Below are 18380 nucleotides of genomic sequence, written 5' to 3'. Positions count from 1 at the left end.
TCACCAGGCTCTGTAAAGCTGTCACACCTGAGGGTTAGTTCTGGCTAGGGTAGGCGTAGAGTGTTGAAGGTTGAGTTGAGGGTGTGTGGAGAAAGATAGGAGATTTTATTCAGCTATTACATATAAAGCTAAGAATAAACTGTTGCCACTGCTAGCTGGGACTTGTAGGAGACATTGATGCATTACGTTAGCAGTGGATTACCTGAAGATTTAAGCAGAAATACAATAAACTTTATTATACTGAAAACTGTAAGAAATAGAAGATTGGTGCTGGAGAATGGAGAACAGTGGAATTGGACTGATGACTTCAATTGGACATAAACTGGATGCGGAAGCTGACCTGACTGGAACCAGAATTCAGATGGAACCAGACTGGAACCAGAAGGTGACTGTACTAGAACTGGAATGCAACTGGAGTGGAACTGGAATGCAACCGGAACATGGCTGGAACCAGTAGATGACTTGAACCAGGTTAGAACCGGAAGGTAAAGAAAAGGACATTTGGTTCCCTCAGCAATACTGTGTGATATCAGTAACTACAGTAGGATTTAAATCTACATAAAAATTCCAAGATCTTAGTTACATATATTTGCAAATACATGGGTAAGCTCCCAAGCCAATCATTGAGGCCTCTCTGCCTATTGGGGGTCCCTATTGCTATATCTAGGTTCAGGGTGCGGCACAAGTAATAGGATATACTGATCTGCGATATTGATGGCAGAGGTAAGTCATAAGAGAAGCTACTAAAACAACAGGAATTACATCAGAATTGTTACAACTTCCTTCTGGTTTTGGTAGTCTTGCAACCTCGGCATGATGTTTTGACATGATCAGGGATGCCACAACCTTTTTGGATTGGGGGAGGTAATTTAATATAATTTTGGTGCCCCATTAAGCTGAATGTCTTCCCCTCAGGAGCAGCTGCACTTGTTTGCCACACTGCCTACCTGATAACAGAGATACAGCAGAGTACAGGACACAATGGGGAATGCAGATTATAAAAATAAACAAAAAAAAAATACAACATTACAAGGCCCATTTACTGTTTATTGTGGTTTAGACGTGATAAATAGAATTTATTACCGCTGCTATCAGGTGGTAACAAATTAATTTCTGCCAACATGTATTAAAAATCACATCCTGGGACAGGTGTTCCAATAGGAGCACATCCCAAGAATGTGTACACCAGGCATGTCCAACCTGCGGCCCTCCAGATGTGCTAAAACTACACATCCCAGCATGCATTGCCATCATTCTAGCATTCCCTAATAGCCAAATTGTGGCAGGGCATGCTGGGATGTGTAGTTTTAGCACATCTGGAGGGCCGCAGGTTGGACATGCCTGGTGTACACTAAAGTCATCGCATCAAGGATCAGTTTCCTTTATGCTGCGGACCTACGGCACATATGTGGCAAATAGACAGCCCATGCACCAGTGCAGTTACTGGGGAGGGAGCTGAGCAATCTCTCTTACACTAAATTGTGTGTTATGAAGCCCACAGTCTACAATAGGTAACACTAGCTTTATTACGATGAGAAACCCCTGTAATATTTTGAGGGGATATTTACATTTAAGATGATATCCTGATTTTTGGGGTGATTTTTAACAAAATTTATATAATAAATAGGGGGAATTCAATCTCTGTCAAAACCTTTGTTTTACATTATCATTATTTGTAATAATCATATCAATATTGCACTGTACCCATATTGCAAATTGTTAACCATTATGCTTTGTTTTACCTTTGTGATTCATATTTATTCCCATAATTCTATACCTACTGTACCTCACTTTTTTCACTCCTATTTTTAGACTTCAGGGAGATAACAGCATATTGCACTCTGCTGATTTGGAAACGTTTATTTATAGGAATTTTCTTTATAAAAATATTATTATTTATTTACAGTTTCTTATATAGCGCAGCAGATTCCGTTGCGCTTTACAATTGTAAACCGGGATAAAACAAACTGGGTAACAGACAGACTTGGAGGTAGGAGGGCCCTGCTGCAAGCTTACAATCTATAGGGACATAGGAGGAAACACAAGGTCAGGCACCAGTAGTATCATAGCAGTCCCACCAAGTTGCAAGTCCAGAAGAAAAGCTATATAATACATAAGTGCCTCAGAGGGTTATGTGTGTGGTACTTAAATATGATAGGCTTGCCTGAACAGGTGAGTTTTCAAGGATCAATTGAAAGTTTGGAGGCTAGTGGAGAGTAGTGAACATTTCATAGTAAAAACTAAATAGCACACCTAAAATAGAAGAAAATAACAGAACAAATGACCTCCCTGCAGTCATGTGCCGGATCCTGATCCTTGTCCAGATGGGATGAAAATTTGCAAGGGTCAAATAACATTGATGACAGTGCACTGTCCCACAGCAAACAGCCAAATGTGTACTAACCCACAGCACCAGTTACATCACTGAAATTAGATTAAATGGCACCAATCCATGCAGAGCAGGGATTTATATAGTAACTGTCTAGTCAGGGAGGCTCACTTTCCTCCTTATTGGTCTGAACTCAACTGGAGGCGTTTTGACAGTTTGAAACTATGAATAGGCGGAAGACCCAAGTGTCGAGTTAACACTCGACAGGCAAGCAAAACTAAAACAAGTTGAAATTTTTGCTGATAACGCCCAAGATTGCATACCCCGCCAAAGTGAGGATAGACACTTAATAATATGAAGGATTATTAAATGTAATACAATATAACTGGCTACTCAGTATAAACCTACAATAGCACAGTAAAGGTTGCTGTACTTTGTACCTTGATAGGGAAGCTTGATACACGATAAGGAAGTCTGACTGTTTGCAAGAATATTCCCATGTTCACATAGGGGGTTATTCTGATTCACTCAGAAAGGCACAATTCTAATGGACAAAACCATATGCACTGCAGGTGGGGCTGATGTAACATGTGCAGAGATATTTAGATTTGGGTGTTTTATTGTTTCTGTGCAGCGTAAATACTGGCTGCTTTATTTTTACACTGCAATATAGATATCAGTTTGAAGTACACCCCCACCCAAATCTAACTGTCTCTGTACATGTTACATCAGCCCCACCTGCAGTGCATATGGCTTTGTCCATTAGAGAGTGATTGTGCCTTTCCGAGTGAATCAGAATAAACCCCATAGTCTAAATTGTCATTAGATGCTATTTGGTATTCTACTATGGAAATCCCATGATATCAGCTTTATTTGTAATATAATATCCTATTTGCAGCTAATCTATGAAGTAAAACTTCAATTAATCCCTTCAGTGGCTGTTTTTTTTTTTCTTTTGGCCCCGCTTCCTTACCCCACGGCAGTGTGCGGTGTGACCTTGCTAAGGTCACGCTGAACAAAGCCGGGTTGCCAGGGCAGGGCCGGGCAGCGGCTGATCTAGTGCACAGCGCTGCCCAGCCCCTGGAAACACAGTGTATTTTTTTTTTAGGGAGCACTCCTCCCAAAAAACTTGGCTGATCTGGGCTGTGCACTAGATCAGCCACTGCCCGGCCCTGCCCCCGGCAACCCGGCTGTGTGCAGCTTGACTTTAGCAAAAGCAGACAGGGGGGAAGGAGGCGGGTCCGCGCAGCAGGAGCCAGGCAGCGGCTGAAGCCGAGCGTAGCACTGATCAGCGCTGATCAGACAGTGGCACTCCCAAGGATTTTCTGGGTTTGCCAGTCGGCACTGGCGCATAGCCCGGAAAATTCTCGGGAGTGCCAGTGAAGGGGTTACACAGTCTTTATAGGATTTCTACCCCTGTTGGTTTGTACCATATAATTCTATTCCCAATGGGTAATTAGTTGCTGAGCCATTATTCTGCTCTAGAAAATAAATCCATGTACCCCTTATCAGTTTTATGACACCTGGTTGGCAGCGTGGAATGATCAGTTTAATAATGATTTTATTAATATAAGGGATATCATTTTTTATTCTTTTTTTAAACACTGCCAATAGGTACCGGCTCGGGACCAATGCTACTTCAAATTTTCACAGGCTTCCTATAAATCAGGACCCAAATAGATGTTCAGGTTCTACCAAAAGGTTACATTTCATGGCTAGGCCTCACAGCTTTTCCAGAAAGTGGAAGGGGTATTATAATTTTTCATAATCACCTTCTGTAGTGTTTTTTTTCTCAGACTGAGAATTTACACCAGCCAATCAGCCGCTAACTGTCAAGTTACACACTGGAATTGGAAATGACAGTCTGGGACTGACTGGCTGCTGCATTATCATCTCCCACATTATCAATTCACTATACTTAATATACCTGACGCTGTTGTATAGGGCTATGGCAGCTAAGCAGATTTCGTAAACAGTATTTGAGTACAGGGTATCTTCAAATTCCGAAGTGATATTAACTTAAATAGTAACTAAAATATTATATTAATATATATTTCATGCAGAAATCTTTTGATTTAGCTGGAGTTCTGTGGATCACAGGTCAGATGAAATTGCTGCAGTTGATCTAATATAACAGAATGAATTTACTCTTATAAATCAGGTCATCTTGTCCTATGAGTACCCCTCATCAGCTTTATGACATCTGGTTAGCAGCATGGAACTTTAATTAGTAAAGAGGGCACAAATAATGATTTTATTAATATAAGGGATATCATTTATTTGTTTTTATTTTTAACACTGGCAACCATCAGTCAATGGGTACTGAGACGGGACCCCTGCTACTTAAAATTTTCAAAGGCTTCCTAGAAATCAGGACCCAAATATATGTTTAGAGTCTACCAAACTAGGGTAAAATTTCATGGCTAAGACACGCAGCTCTCCAGAAAGTGGAAGGCAGTTTTTTATTCCTTGGGGACACAATGACAGGAAAGTTAGCTACATTTTAAGCTACAGATGAAGCGCATGTCAGCCAGCCTTTAGAATCGCCAGATCTGCTGAGCTAGCGTAGGCTGGTGGACAGGAGCTTCGGCCGATGGGAGCGCGCAAGCGGCTCACAGGCCCGCATGTCCCTGTCAGCATGGCGGCGGGGAGCAGATTCCTTGCCTGTCTCCACTTTAAGGAGATGGGCAGGGCAAGTTGGGGGTGAGCTGCTCCAATGTGAGCTGCTCCTTCTGTATATTGTCATAATCACCATCTGTGGTGGTTTTTTTCACAGACTGTGAATTTGCACCTGCCAACCTCCTAACTGTCAAGTGTCAATGACAGTTGGAGGTGGACTGGATACTGTGTTATCAACTTCCATATTATCACTTCACTATGCTTAATACAGAAAAAAGTTGCTACGTTAGAAGCGTTAGCAGGTGCTGCCAGGGGTGATTTGTCAAAAGCAAATAAGATGGTCAGTCCCACAAACAAACAAAGCAATAGTAAACAAAGAAGTGGCGCTTGAATGATGAATAACAATCAATTTATTAACACAAATACAATGAGAATGCAATAATAATAGGGATAAAAATTAAAATAAATATAAGATCAAATAAAAACAATTGTGACAACTGGACTCAGACCATAAAAGTACAATAAATGTTGTAATCAGTATGCCACCAATAATAATTCAATGAAAGTCAAAGAGAAAATAAAATAAAATTTGCATAATATATGCCCACAGTGGGTCAATTATTACCCAATACCGCTAGTGGTTTAGGATCCAGTCGGATAGCATAACAGCAGTACTCGGTATGTGCAGTACAGTGCCTAGCTGGGCACAAGGGGTGCCAGGGGTTATTGACAAGCTGTGGTGTTCAATTCAGACCATATAGCTTGTGGGCTGATAAAAATAAGCAGCAATGTGAAACCAGATGATGGAAGGATGGCTGGCTGGTCCGGGGCTGCTGACGCGTTTCGCTGTTTAGGGGTACAGCTTTATCAAAGGTGTTGGTAAGACTGTCCACAGTGGGGTCTATATACCAATATAAAATCCCAGCATCTTATGATTACGTATTCACCAACTGATTTAGCCATTGTTCCAACAATTTCCTTTCACTTTATCTCCACTTTATCTCTTCTCCATGCTTGATACATCTCCCCCACTGCGCTATATAACCAATGCAGGGAAATCACACTGATGATTCCATTTAAATGTATATAGCTCTGATTTTTTTTTCTCCGCAAAATATATAACAGGTGCATGCTATATAAGAAACTGTTATTTATAATAATAATAACAATAATAATAATAATAATAATAATAAAAATATGGGTTAGGTGAAATCAGAGAGATTGGCTGGACAGGTGCATGCTATATAAGAAACTGTTATTTATAATAATAATAATAATAATAACAATAATAATAATAATAATAATAATAATATGGGTTAGGTGAAATCAGGGAGATTGGCTGGACAAGCCCTATGGCTTTCAAGTAACATACAACTCACTCTAGGTGCTCTGCAAAGTCACAAGTCAGGGAAGAAGAGCTATTTAGCTATATTAACTCTTTGCTATGCAAACCCTCAAAATTCTGCATCATTGCTAAATCACAGTGTTCTAGGTTTTACCCCTGCAGGTTTATCACAGTACATCATCTGTAATAAGTCTGAACATACAATATCCATTTTAGCATTGCCATCCCTGGAACAATTTTATTTTGCATTTTAAGTTTCATGTTCATTTTGGTATTTTAGTTGCAAAATAATTCCATATTTATCCAAGATAGCATCCAAAATAATGGAACAGAACATTACCATTGAAACGATAGATAGCTAGATAGATAGATAGATAGATAGATAGATACTGTAGATTGTAACAGTGGTTTCTAAACTGTGTGCCTAAGCCCCCTGCGGTGTCCCAAAGGACTAGCAGGGGTGCCTCAGGTTGGTGGTCCAGGACCAAATCAAATTATTAATGGTCAAAGTGATAGACAAACCTACTGATAGTAGCTGCCAATTACAAAACATAATGACAAACAGAACCACAACTGTACACCCCAACATAACGGAACAGAAGGATGACAGGTAGGCATGATTTACTTAAGTATTCCCAAAAAAATGTTAATAAAAAGCTATCTTAGGTTTGCTGTGAAAAAAAAAATACCGATACTCTAGGGCACCGTGATTCAAAAAAAATTGGGAACCACTGTATTATTATGTCGCTGCTATGTTGCTCATCATTTAGAATTTAGGGTTATAAAATAAAAATACTACTTATCGTATTGTACATGAATTAACAAAATTGCATAAAGTACATACAATACAAATACAAACAGGAAAGAAGTTTAAAGATCTTAAGAGTGTTTTAATGTGGAACACCATAATGCAGCAGTCTGGGCAGATCTCATTTAACCCACATACAGTATATCTGTTGAATGCACTTTTTAAATAGATAATGATCGTAAAAACATGCAATAATGTTTAGCAGAATCTATTCTCAATTACATTCTCTGTAGTGAAGAATGGATGGGATACACGGAGTGTTTTCGGAGCTTTAGGGGAAATACATGAAAAGCATTTGTGGTTTTCATCCAAGAAAATTACAAGTTACAAAAGCCATTTTGAAGAACAAAATATGCTTCCGACCAAAGGGATTTCTAAAGGTCTTACTCTGTTCTTACCCCTCAGATCTGAACAAGAGTCTTTTGTAGGATTCCAAGGTATTTTTTTTTTAAATGCCAATTTAAATATGAGGCAGTAAGACATCCAGAAATAGCCAATCTTCTATACACAACCTGTTTTGGAGTTCATGGTTGCATGTAGTATACTGACATACTATATATAGTATACTTACGCAGTTAAACGTGGAAAGAAATTAGAACCCATGCCAAGAAAGTCTGAAATAAATCTGTCACACATACCTACAACCCATTCTGCAAAGGATCTGTATTTTCAGTATTCTACAGAAACATGAAGACATTTAGCTTGATTGCAGATTGAGGCCTCCTGACCCAGATAATCTCAATCTTACTTGCTGCTGTTATGAAAAAATATTAGAAAAGGGGTCTGGATAATTAGGTCGACAGTAATTAGGTCGAGAGTCAGTAGATCGACCACTATTGGTCGAGAGAAACAAATGGCCGACATGAAAATGGTCAACACATGAAAATGTCTAATTCGGGTTTTCACTTTTTTATTGTGTACAGTATGTCGAATTCTTCCAAAATGGACACCGTATATCTCGCTGCACTCGCCAGCACTTCCGGCATGGCAAGCTATTATAATCTAACAGTGCCCAGTTGGATCGTGAAGTAAGAACAAGTCAGGTTAAAATTTAAAAAATCATGTGACGTCAGCTGCTCACCCCAAGCAGGCATCAACATGCTGGGGGTTCCCCTGCTGCCAGTCCCTGCTGGCCCCCTTTCCTCCAATGCCTGTTTGAACGCCTCTGTGAATGTGCTACTCGCTGAAGGTGTTCACACATGGGGTCTGCACAAACGTGAATCAGGCACTTTATTCGTGTTCTGCACAATAAACTGGATTCCAGATGAGCAGAAAACCAGACACTATGCACACTAAATAATATGTTAAAATTATTGCCTTTTACATTATCATCTATTTGTGTGCAGAATGTATACTCCTTTTTATGTTATTCTTAAATTCTAAGGATGGGATGCATGTTACGCTCACCGTAAGAGAATCGGGTAACCGGAAGAACCCACTGAGGATGGACAGGAAGAGCAGCCAGGAACTGGGGACTCCGGGGGAGATTATGGTTTCTGAACTTGATGCTGGAAGACAGTCTTCCAGACGTCTTCTGGGTAGTCACCCAGGAACCCCCTGAGTTAAGCCCACAGAGCGCACCAGCGAGTTTTCTTGCCCTTAAGACTGTAACCATCTAACAGTACTAGTATGCCGCCAGGACTTACGTCGGCAGACGGCAGTGTAGGCTTAACCCTGGAGGAGCCGAGTGACCGGTGAGTGAGGACAGAGTAGGACTATACTAATAAACCTAACTGGGTACGAAAGGACAATGGGCATAACAGCGGGAAGGCTGAGACGACACAGTAGTACTGACACGGAGTGACTGGAGCAATGGGAAGGGAGACAAGTGACACTGCAAAGGCACACGTGAAAGATAGCAACTAAAGTGCAAGCTGTGATGAGAGGTAGCTTCTGCTGGAAGCCTAGGAAGCACCTCCCTGAACTAATGGAGGTGGACACTAATGACACAAAATACACCGCTCTTACTGAAAGAGTTAACAATTACTAATAAGGAGGAAGGTAATAGTACTTGCAAGAAAGGGTGCACTTGGCAGGAATTTTCACACCAGAGAACCCCTCTTGCTGACAGGACCAGATACAGACACCAGGGTGATACCCTGCACAGGACAAACTATAACTGGCGTCTGTGCAGGCCCACTGTGGAGGAGAAAAAGGATCCTGCAGCCAATCAGGTCTCTGGCCACCCCCAGCACAATTAACTAAACCGCTGTGGCTAACTGCCTCACCTGCCCGTGGCTGCCTGCCTTCCCCTCGTTGCCTAGGCAACCGCTGGGGCAGGGGAGGAGGCGGAGGAGGACTCAGGTGCAGAGGTGCAGGTGCAGAGAGACTCCCTGTCTTAGACCGGGAAGTCCAGCGCCAGAGCTGCAACGCAAAGGACAGCTCTTATCGGAAGAGCTGTCCTTTGCATTACTAATCACATATGTTAGTGCATATGTGATGATTATGAATGCGGTAGCCGACAATGTGCGGCACAGTGGAGCGGTGGATGTTAGAGCATCCCACCATAAGTTTTTTTTCTCGTTGTTTCTGCCAATGAAGATAACAGAGGAGTGCAATTGTCAGATTTATTACCCATACACACATCGGAACACCTTTGTTTGAAATAGAAAAATCTCTTAATTCAAGTGATGTGCTCCCTTAGTAGTTATTGTTCACATCAAATAAAATTTACAAGATCACCCTCATAATATACAGTACAGTGTGAAATTAAAAAAGGAACCCTCATTAATGAAGTACAGTAGCTTTCCCAGTTCTAAACATACCAATTCCAAGCATTGTTTGGCTACAATATTATACTTACACAGTGAACATTTAAATAAGGATGGCAAAAAGTACTATAATTTTTTTAAATAAGTGCCGGGCCATGCATAGTGGCGCAGTGGGTCCCATTCAGGGGGACCCACTGCACCGCAAGGAGCCTGCACACAGGCCTCTATCCGGCCACTCACAACTTAACTATAGGGCAGCAGCCACCGAATCCTATCGCAGCCTGCTTTGGTAGGACCAGGCGGAGGGACGGCCAGATTTCAGGAAGGTCACATACATTGCAATGTGAGGTACTGTGTTTCAAGGGAAATCCGGAATGCAGTGCCCAGATCCTGTCCTGCAGAATCTGGCCACACAGGTGTGTTTAACCCCCCCTTCCTCCTTGCGGCCAAATGGGTCCAGCTGAACAGAACCAGCTTGGCCGCTATGTGTGGCCCAAGCCTAAGGTTTCTTATGTAAAAAACTACATGTGGAATCCTGCAATATTTTACCTTCTTTAAATGTCAATTTAAAAAAATAATAATAAAAAATAAATAAATACATATCAATTATCATATTTAAGAATGAGCTTGATTATTTACCAAAAGTCAGTATTTCACTAATGTTGTATATTTCCATTAAATAATGAAACTAAATCATAGGTAACCTGAATCACCTAAATGATCTACTTACATCAAGATTATTGTCAATACAAATGTGTTTATTTATGAAGCATGAAAACATAGGCCCTTATTCTGATCGGTGCGTACTTTCCCGAATTATTTCGGTGCGGTCCGCACGCCACGCTGTGCGGCGGCGTACGGCTAACGTCCGTAGAAACGCCCACGTGTCCTCCGCATTCGGACGGACTCACTCTTTAAGAACAGGGCGTGTGTACGGACGACATAGAAACCGTGCGTGTGCGGTGGAAACGTACAGATTCTGCACGGTCTTCCCGCACAAGCACGGTCTTACCGCGTCAGAACGTACGGGAACTGTCCATACGCACCGATGCGGAGTATTTACGCTCAATCCCACACTTTTTTACTGAGTACACACAGCGATCACATGACCCACTTAGGCAATTAGGCAACCTCCTGAAAAAGGGATTGTTATCAATTTCAATCAATTAAATGCTCATCTATACTGACCCACATTCCTACTACATTCATGACACACATTAACCCTTACAGCATGTGACCCTAACATACATCTATATACACTATTTACATTTTGCTTATTTAAAAGATTTTAAACAAGTTACACATATACTTTTGCATGTTAGAAAAAAACACTGACAACTTTGAACTTTAAATAACTATTTATTATAATACAACTGACAACAAAAAGTAAATTAATTCTCCGCATCAATTAGGCGGTCCATTTCCGCCAACATCTGGCGCATCAGGCCTCGCAGTCTTAGGAGGGCCCCACGGCGACCCTTCTCTGCTTGGGCAGGCTCATCTGTGGAGGAAATACAAATAGAAAAATGACTAATGATATTCATGCATACATTTAACATAGTCAAACCTACATTTTAAACATGCACCGTGACAGGTGTGTGTGTATATGTATATATATATATATATATATATATATATATATATATATATATATATATAGACACATATATAACTATATATATGAGACATACACCTATACATACATGCATACATACTAAATGTAAAGCCTGATTTTGGCCCTCTACCCTTTACTCTGTCGAACACCTCACAGTCATACTGCTCCTTCTCAATCCAAACCCACCCATGACTAAGCTCTGAGAAGCATGTCACGCGCTGCACCAATCACAATTCTGCAAACAAAGTTCAGTGTCTGTTATATGATGGAGCCTGGCAGGGGAGTTACACAACTCTCAGGAATGCTCAGTACATTTGTGCAATCAAGCATGGCTTGCCTGCTGATGGTCTGCTCCAGAAATCATTGTCATAATGCCAGTTAGGGGAAGCTGCAGCACTAACCCACTCCAATGCTCAAAAGCATTACTAAGACCAAATCAACACACAATTATGATGCAAAACATACATGCAGACCGCAGGGGGTGGTTAGCTAGAGGAGGGCCCAGGGGCACTGACGACTTGTTACTCCAGTCTAAGCCACGCCTGTCCATACTCCATTTATGCCATACTGAATCTAGTTTACAAAGATCAATCACCAGTAAACTCTACTCACCTATATGAGGCTACAGATTGTATGCAAGCAGCAGGGACATGTAACCCTTACATGAGCAAGTCATCACTTTCTTCCAGGATACAGATTAACTACACAGGTTCAGTGGCACTTAAAATCGACCTGACAGCCATCCGCACAACCTGTGTCATTAATATGTGTCCAGGATGAAAGGGATGGTTTGGCCACCCTATCTAACCCCAAAGTGTGTCTGTTGCTATCCAGTTTCTTTTATCACTTTATAGTATTGCAAAAAACAATTGAATCACCAGTGCTACAAAGCAAATAGAAGATCACAAAAGAAATAATGAATCTTTATGTATACATACCACTTTCCTCCGCCTGCGCCACCTCACAGGCCTCCTCATCCTCCTCTTCTTGGTGGTCCTCCGCAGCTGGCACCACCTCCTCTTCAGCTGGTACCACCTCTTCCTCCACCAGCTCCTCCTCCTGTGGCACCACCTCCTCTTCAGCTGGTACCACCTCTTCCTCCACCAGCTCCTCCTCCTGTGGCACCATCTCCTCCTCCACAAGCTCCTCCTCCTGTGGCACCACCTCCTCGCCCATCTCGGCAGTGCCCTCCTCCTGGGCCTGGGACGCCTCTGCCTGCTCCCGGGCCTGTCTTGCTCGATCACGTGCTGTGTTTGGGAAAAGTAAAAAAGTGCCAATTAGTGGTAATTTGTATGAAGTTATCAACCTATAAATGCAAAGGTTATAAGTACAGATAATTGTACAGGCAAACAGATCCTTAGTGGCCTTTACAAAACACAGCCTGTAACATGGCAGGTATGCTGTGACATTTGGGCCATTGTAAGCATCACAAGCATTAATCCTCCCCAATAACATATTTTATGACCATTACAGGGTGTCAAACAGGAAGTAGCACTCATATATTGTATGCCATGTTTAACTCATGATCAGGCTGGTGACCTTAGTGGATTAAATAATGTCAGGTAAGCAATCATGTCCAAATGCCCATTTACTGTAGAAATACTCACATCTAGCAATGCTGGCCCTTATTTGCTGAAGCTTGTCTGGCTCCCTGCGCCTCAGGTCGGACCACCGCCGCTTCAGCTGAGCGATGGTCCGCCGCACCTGGGTGCGTGCGAATATGCGGCGGCGGGCCACCGCATAGGCATTGCGTTTTTGCCGATTAGTAATAAAGGGGCCCGCCCGCCCGCCCCAGCCTGGTCTCCATAACGGAGACCAGTGTTCTCAGCTCAGCAGGTGAGAATGGGGCTGCTCTCCCATAGGCCGCCATCTTAGCAATGGCACAAATCAAACAATCATGTGCTGTCATTGGTTGATCAGAGTGATATTTGGTATTAACTTTATTGTTCATTTTTACACTAACAGCGTGTATGCGCCCGAACAGACGGCTAACCCATTGCATCGCACACACATCCTAAACAGACAGTGTCAAATAAGATGGAAACACATTATATATACTCTATAACATTCACCAAACATGGGTATAAGCAACAGGTGAAATAGTCTGCATCACTAGACACTTACACCTAACTCAACAAGGTACTAAACAGCTATTTTATAATGAAAGCTATGCAGCAGAAACATAGCAAATAGTGCCAGACCTTTTCCCAAAATTAGGCCATGCTGCCATGTGTACACTTACCTTCTACTGGCCCATACTACAGAGGTGGAATGAAAAGTAGCTAGCATGCAGCCTGAATTTGGAGTGCTTTCACATGTGATTTGGATGCTAGCACTGATTACTTGTGGCTAAGTGGTGGACTGTATTTACATATGGAATGGGTAGTGTCAGTTGTACTACATACCAAACAAGTGCACAGTACAGATGTACAATCAAATATACATTTCATGTGTGACCTCAGTTTTATTTGGTCTTTGGTGTTGGAATCTGCATTTAGCTACTAAATCAGACTTACTCAGTTTGCCAGGTTTTTGAGAAATATTTATCCACACCAAGGGGCGTCCCGTATGCGCCGCACGGTTGACGCTGGCGTACGGAACGCGGCCGTACGGAATGCAGGTTGCAGCTGATTAACGCCAATTACAGAAATAGTATTTAAAGTTGTCCTAGAAAGGCAAACAGTTGTTGCAAACATGGCTGGCTCAGAGTCAGAGGAAGAACAGGTGGTGCAGAATCTCTTGTCCCGCATGGAGGCCAACACCACCTATGTCCCCCTCAACCCAGAGCAGCCAGATGGGCCATCAACATCAGGCCAATCAGCAGCTGGCCCATCCTCAGAATCAGCAGAATCATTGGCAACACAGCAGGTGGCTTCCCAACAGAGTAGCCAGCCCAGCACTTCAAGTACAGCAACCGGTGGCCGTGGCCGTGGCAGTGCCAGTGGCAGTGGCCGTGCCCGTGGCCGCAGTCAGGCAACAGAGGAACCAACCACAAGAAACATGGCATATGAACCGCAGGAGCTTGACATCCTGGTGACCCGGGCACGTGATTTGATAGAGTGCCCAGCGGTAAAGTTGACACACACAAGGAGATGGAAGATCTGGGAGGAGATAACGGCGGAGATTAATGCAGTGGCTCCACAAGTTCGTGAGGCGGAGCACGTTAAGAAGAGGCAAGTACATGTGTGTTACATTTGAGCAGTACAAGTCCAGTAATGTTTACATTCAATATTGAATGGAGTTGGTCAATGGGTGGTCACGTTGCTTGGAGGCACAGACATGTTTGCCATGACATTGAATTGATAGTTATTGGAGGGTGACTGTTGTTGTATCTTCTAAGGGTTGGTTTTTAAAATGAATATAATGTAAGTTTGGTTTCAGTAGGCACATGTTGTATTATGTTTCAGATTGCAATGGGTGCTACAGCAAACATGAGGAGTTACATGTATTAATATGTACACTTTGATTGCAGGTGGCACGACTTCAAAGGAAACCTCAAGAAGAAATTGACCCAGCGGTGGGAACACAGCCACACCTCTGGGGCTGGCCCCATGCCTGGCAAGCTGAAGCTCACCCCCTGGAACAGATGGCACAGTGCTGCATTGCAGTGGAGGAGGTCCGGGGGGGTGAGCACCATAGACAGCGAGTCCCCAGCGGAAGTGATGGCTTCTACGCTTGAAGGTAATTATTTGCCAGGCCATAAGTAGATGTTTTGAATTTGGCATGGAATGTGTGGTAATTGGTATTTTCTCGTTCAACAGCATCCCCACCGCTTGGTCAAGAATCTCTTGAGGAGGTTGTGGAGTCTGTGCCACCTGGCCCCAGTAGCAGGCCCGTGCAGCAGCAGCCGGACATGTCCGCGGCTGAATTGTCCACGTGGGGGCGTGTGCTAGAAAGTATTGTGCAGCAGGGAGACTCGGCATCAGAGCGGGTGCGTAGGGCTGAGGAGGTGCTGCAGGGTTTGACCACCAGCCAGCAGAGTATTGCTGCCAGCATGCAGGCTATTGCTGCTAGCCTGCAGGTGCTGGCTGATCAAGCCCTGCAGCAAAATGAACTCCTCCTCCGCCATAATGAACTTATGGTGGAGCTAGTTACCACCAATAGGGTCCTAATGTCACCCGCTTCTGGTGCATTACCACCATCATCACTCCCTGCTGCCAGAGGGGGAAGAACATCCACCCCCTCCCCAGCATGTGCTCCACGTGACCCACCATCTGACTGGCCGTGGGTGAGGCCGAAGAGCTGCTGCACGTGGCAAGGAGCCTGCCAGGGGCAAACGTGCCCGCAAATGAACTTGTGTCCCCATTAATCTCCACCGTTATATCTTCCCAAATCTTCCATTGAGCTGTGTGTGTCAGCATCCTGTGTCAAAATCCGTGCCGAGGGTCACCACATTTGCCCGCGGTTCAAATGTCATGTTTGGTTCCCCTGTTGCCCTGTTTCGGCTACCATTACTGTGTGCTGTACTTGAAGTGTTGGTGCTCTACTTTTGTTGTGAAGCCACCTGATGTGTTCCTAATGATTCTGCTGTGGCTATTTATTATATATTATTTACTTTTAGTCCTGGTATGGTACCATTTATTTTGTGATGGTTTTGACATTTTTTGCAAAGTTGCTTTAATAAATGTTAATTTGGCCCCACAAATGTCTGTATTAATTGATACATGCAGAAGTTACATGTGTATTAGTATTATTAATATTAAGTTGTGTTCATTATTTGCAGTGTAAAAGTGTGTGACAAGTGCAGCATGTAATGTTCCCTTTAAGCTGCAATGCTTCCAATTGTAGCAGTGAGAAGCGTGTAATTAACAAGTAATGAGTAAAGTAGGTGATTGTATTGTGTTCAGCTGACATTGGTTGAGGTGCGTCCGTCCTGATTAGGCGTTCCGATTGCCTAGCGCATGACCGAGTGGTGTCCGCTAAGCAATACTAGCCTTTTGGACACCGCACATTTCTTGCCTTTTTGTTCGCGTGCATTCGGCGTGCTGTCCGAATGCACGCCTACCAAAATATGTGTACTCCCTCATGTACGCCCATGTTTCCGCCCAGTTTAGCCCACTTTGAAACTACGCCCCTGTGTCATTCGGCATGACGCCCATAACACACCCATATTGCCCGAGTGATTGCGGTGCACATTTCTGTACGGTATTAGTGAGAACAAGTACGGAGACCATGCGTGGCACATGCGCATGGCGTTCCCCACGCATGCACAGATGGCTACAAAACGCCATCCGAAAGAATTCGGGAAAGTACGCACCGATCAGAATAAGGGCCATAGTGATGTGGCTAACCAATTAGTGCCACGAAAATGCATAGGTTTGTGGCTTTAAGTGGGCCCTATGTATTTTCATGCCGAAAACTGGAAGGTTTTTGCAAGATAGGAAAAGGCAATCCAGCTAATAGGATACTGGCCATAACCCCAAAATATGCTTTCATAAAACTATTATTTATTAAATACTTAAGTTTTTTATACTTACTAAACAATTAGCATACTTTGGCTTGATTTCCAGAAGCAGTTAGATCCAGAGCACATTTCATTTGCAGATGTCAAAAGAACAAAAAAAAACAACCCCCCTGCTCACTTAAAAACAACAACAACATCAAACACCAGCTTTATTAAAGATTGCAGCAACTTCCACATAACAATACTTGGACAATAAACACTTTAAGAACGTCTTGGTTATTTGGGTATCTCCATGCCAAAATATTGTACACTCATTTACTTAGCATTAGAAAGTTAAACTAATCACCTTTCAGCAGTTCTGGTTTGGATCTACAAAAGAGCATTGCGTTCTTCAAGCCACATGAAGCAAGGTTTTCTTATAATTAATACATAAACAGTGCATAGTTACTAAAGTGCTATTTTTACGTCTCTTTATACTGTATTTACATGATTCCGTAAAAACGATTTATACTTGTAGGCTGCAAATCTGTTTCCATTTTCCAAAAATCAATAGAAACCCAACTAAATTTTCAGCTGGATTAAACTGCCCTGCCAGATGCCAGCTGCCCACCCATATCTGCCTGCGTTCACACGGAGAAATGTCTGAGTGGTCTGGAGCTCTCAGAGCTGTCTGACCGCTTGCTCCATCATTTGATGGTCGGCGACCATCGGAGGATGGGGGAGGTTCCCAGAGGAGGGAGTAGTACACATGAAACATCCACTTGTGATCCGTTCGCTCAGTGTCTTACCGCATTCGGACGGTGTGAACAATCCATATGGTAGGCGGGGCTAAGAACACTCGGTAGCCGTCCGAAAATATGCATCTGTCCGAGTCAACTAGAATAAGGGCCTAATGTATGTCAATATGACTGGCATTTTCTAATTTCTTATGCTGGGCATACACGTGAAGATAAAATGCCTGTCAGACCGACAGGAATTTTATCTGACAGCCTCAAGCTAGAGATGGGTCTTTCGCGAACAAACCGATTCTTTTGAACGGATCCCATTCAAGAACGAGTGAGCCGCCGATCCCAAAAAGGTGATCCGTTTCAGTTTCGTTTTCTGTTACAATGCATTTTCCTGATCTCAGTGCTGCCACCTGCCAGCTGAGATGTACTACCTCTGGAGACTGAGTACAGTGCTGTGACTACAAGTGATAGAAACATTAACTGCTGCTGCCAGGGATGGCCATCGGTGCAGACGCCATCGATGGCGATTCTGCACCCAGCCATCGATCACTGTTTTTACTCGGTCATGTATATTCCCCTTTTTTTTTTTTAAATGAGCCGAGGAGCCGTCTAAAAGATCCGTCGGTGCAGACGCCATCGATGGTTGCCATCGATGGCGATTTTGCACCCAGCCATCAATCACTGTTTTTACTCGGTCATGTATATTCCCCTTTTTTTTTTTAAATGAGCCAAGGAGCCGTCTAAAAGATCCGTCGGTGCAGACGACATCGATGGTTGCCATCGATGGCGATTCTGCACCCAGCCATCGATCACTGTTTTTA

This window comes from Crinia signifera, chromosome 5 (assembly GCF_055691185.1).
Source record: "Crinia signifera chromosome 5, ASM5569118v1, whole genome shotgun sequence".
In the NCBI taxonomy this organism is placed as follows: Eukaryota; Metazoa; Chordata; class Amphibia; order Anura; family Myobatrachidae; genus Crinia; species Crinia signifera.
The sequence above is the reverse complement of the archived record's forward strand: the minus strand, read 5'-3'. Positions refer to the sequence as shown.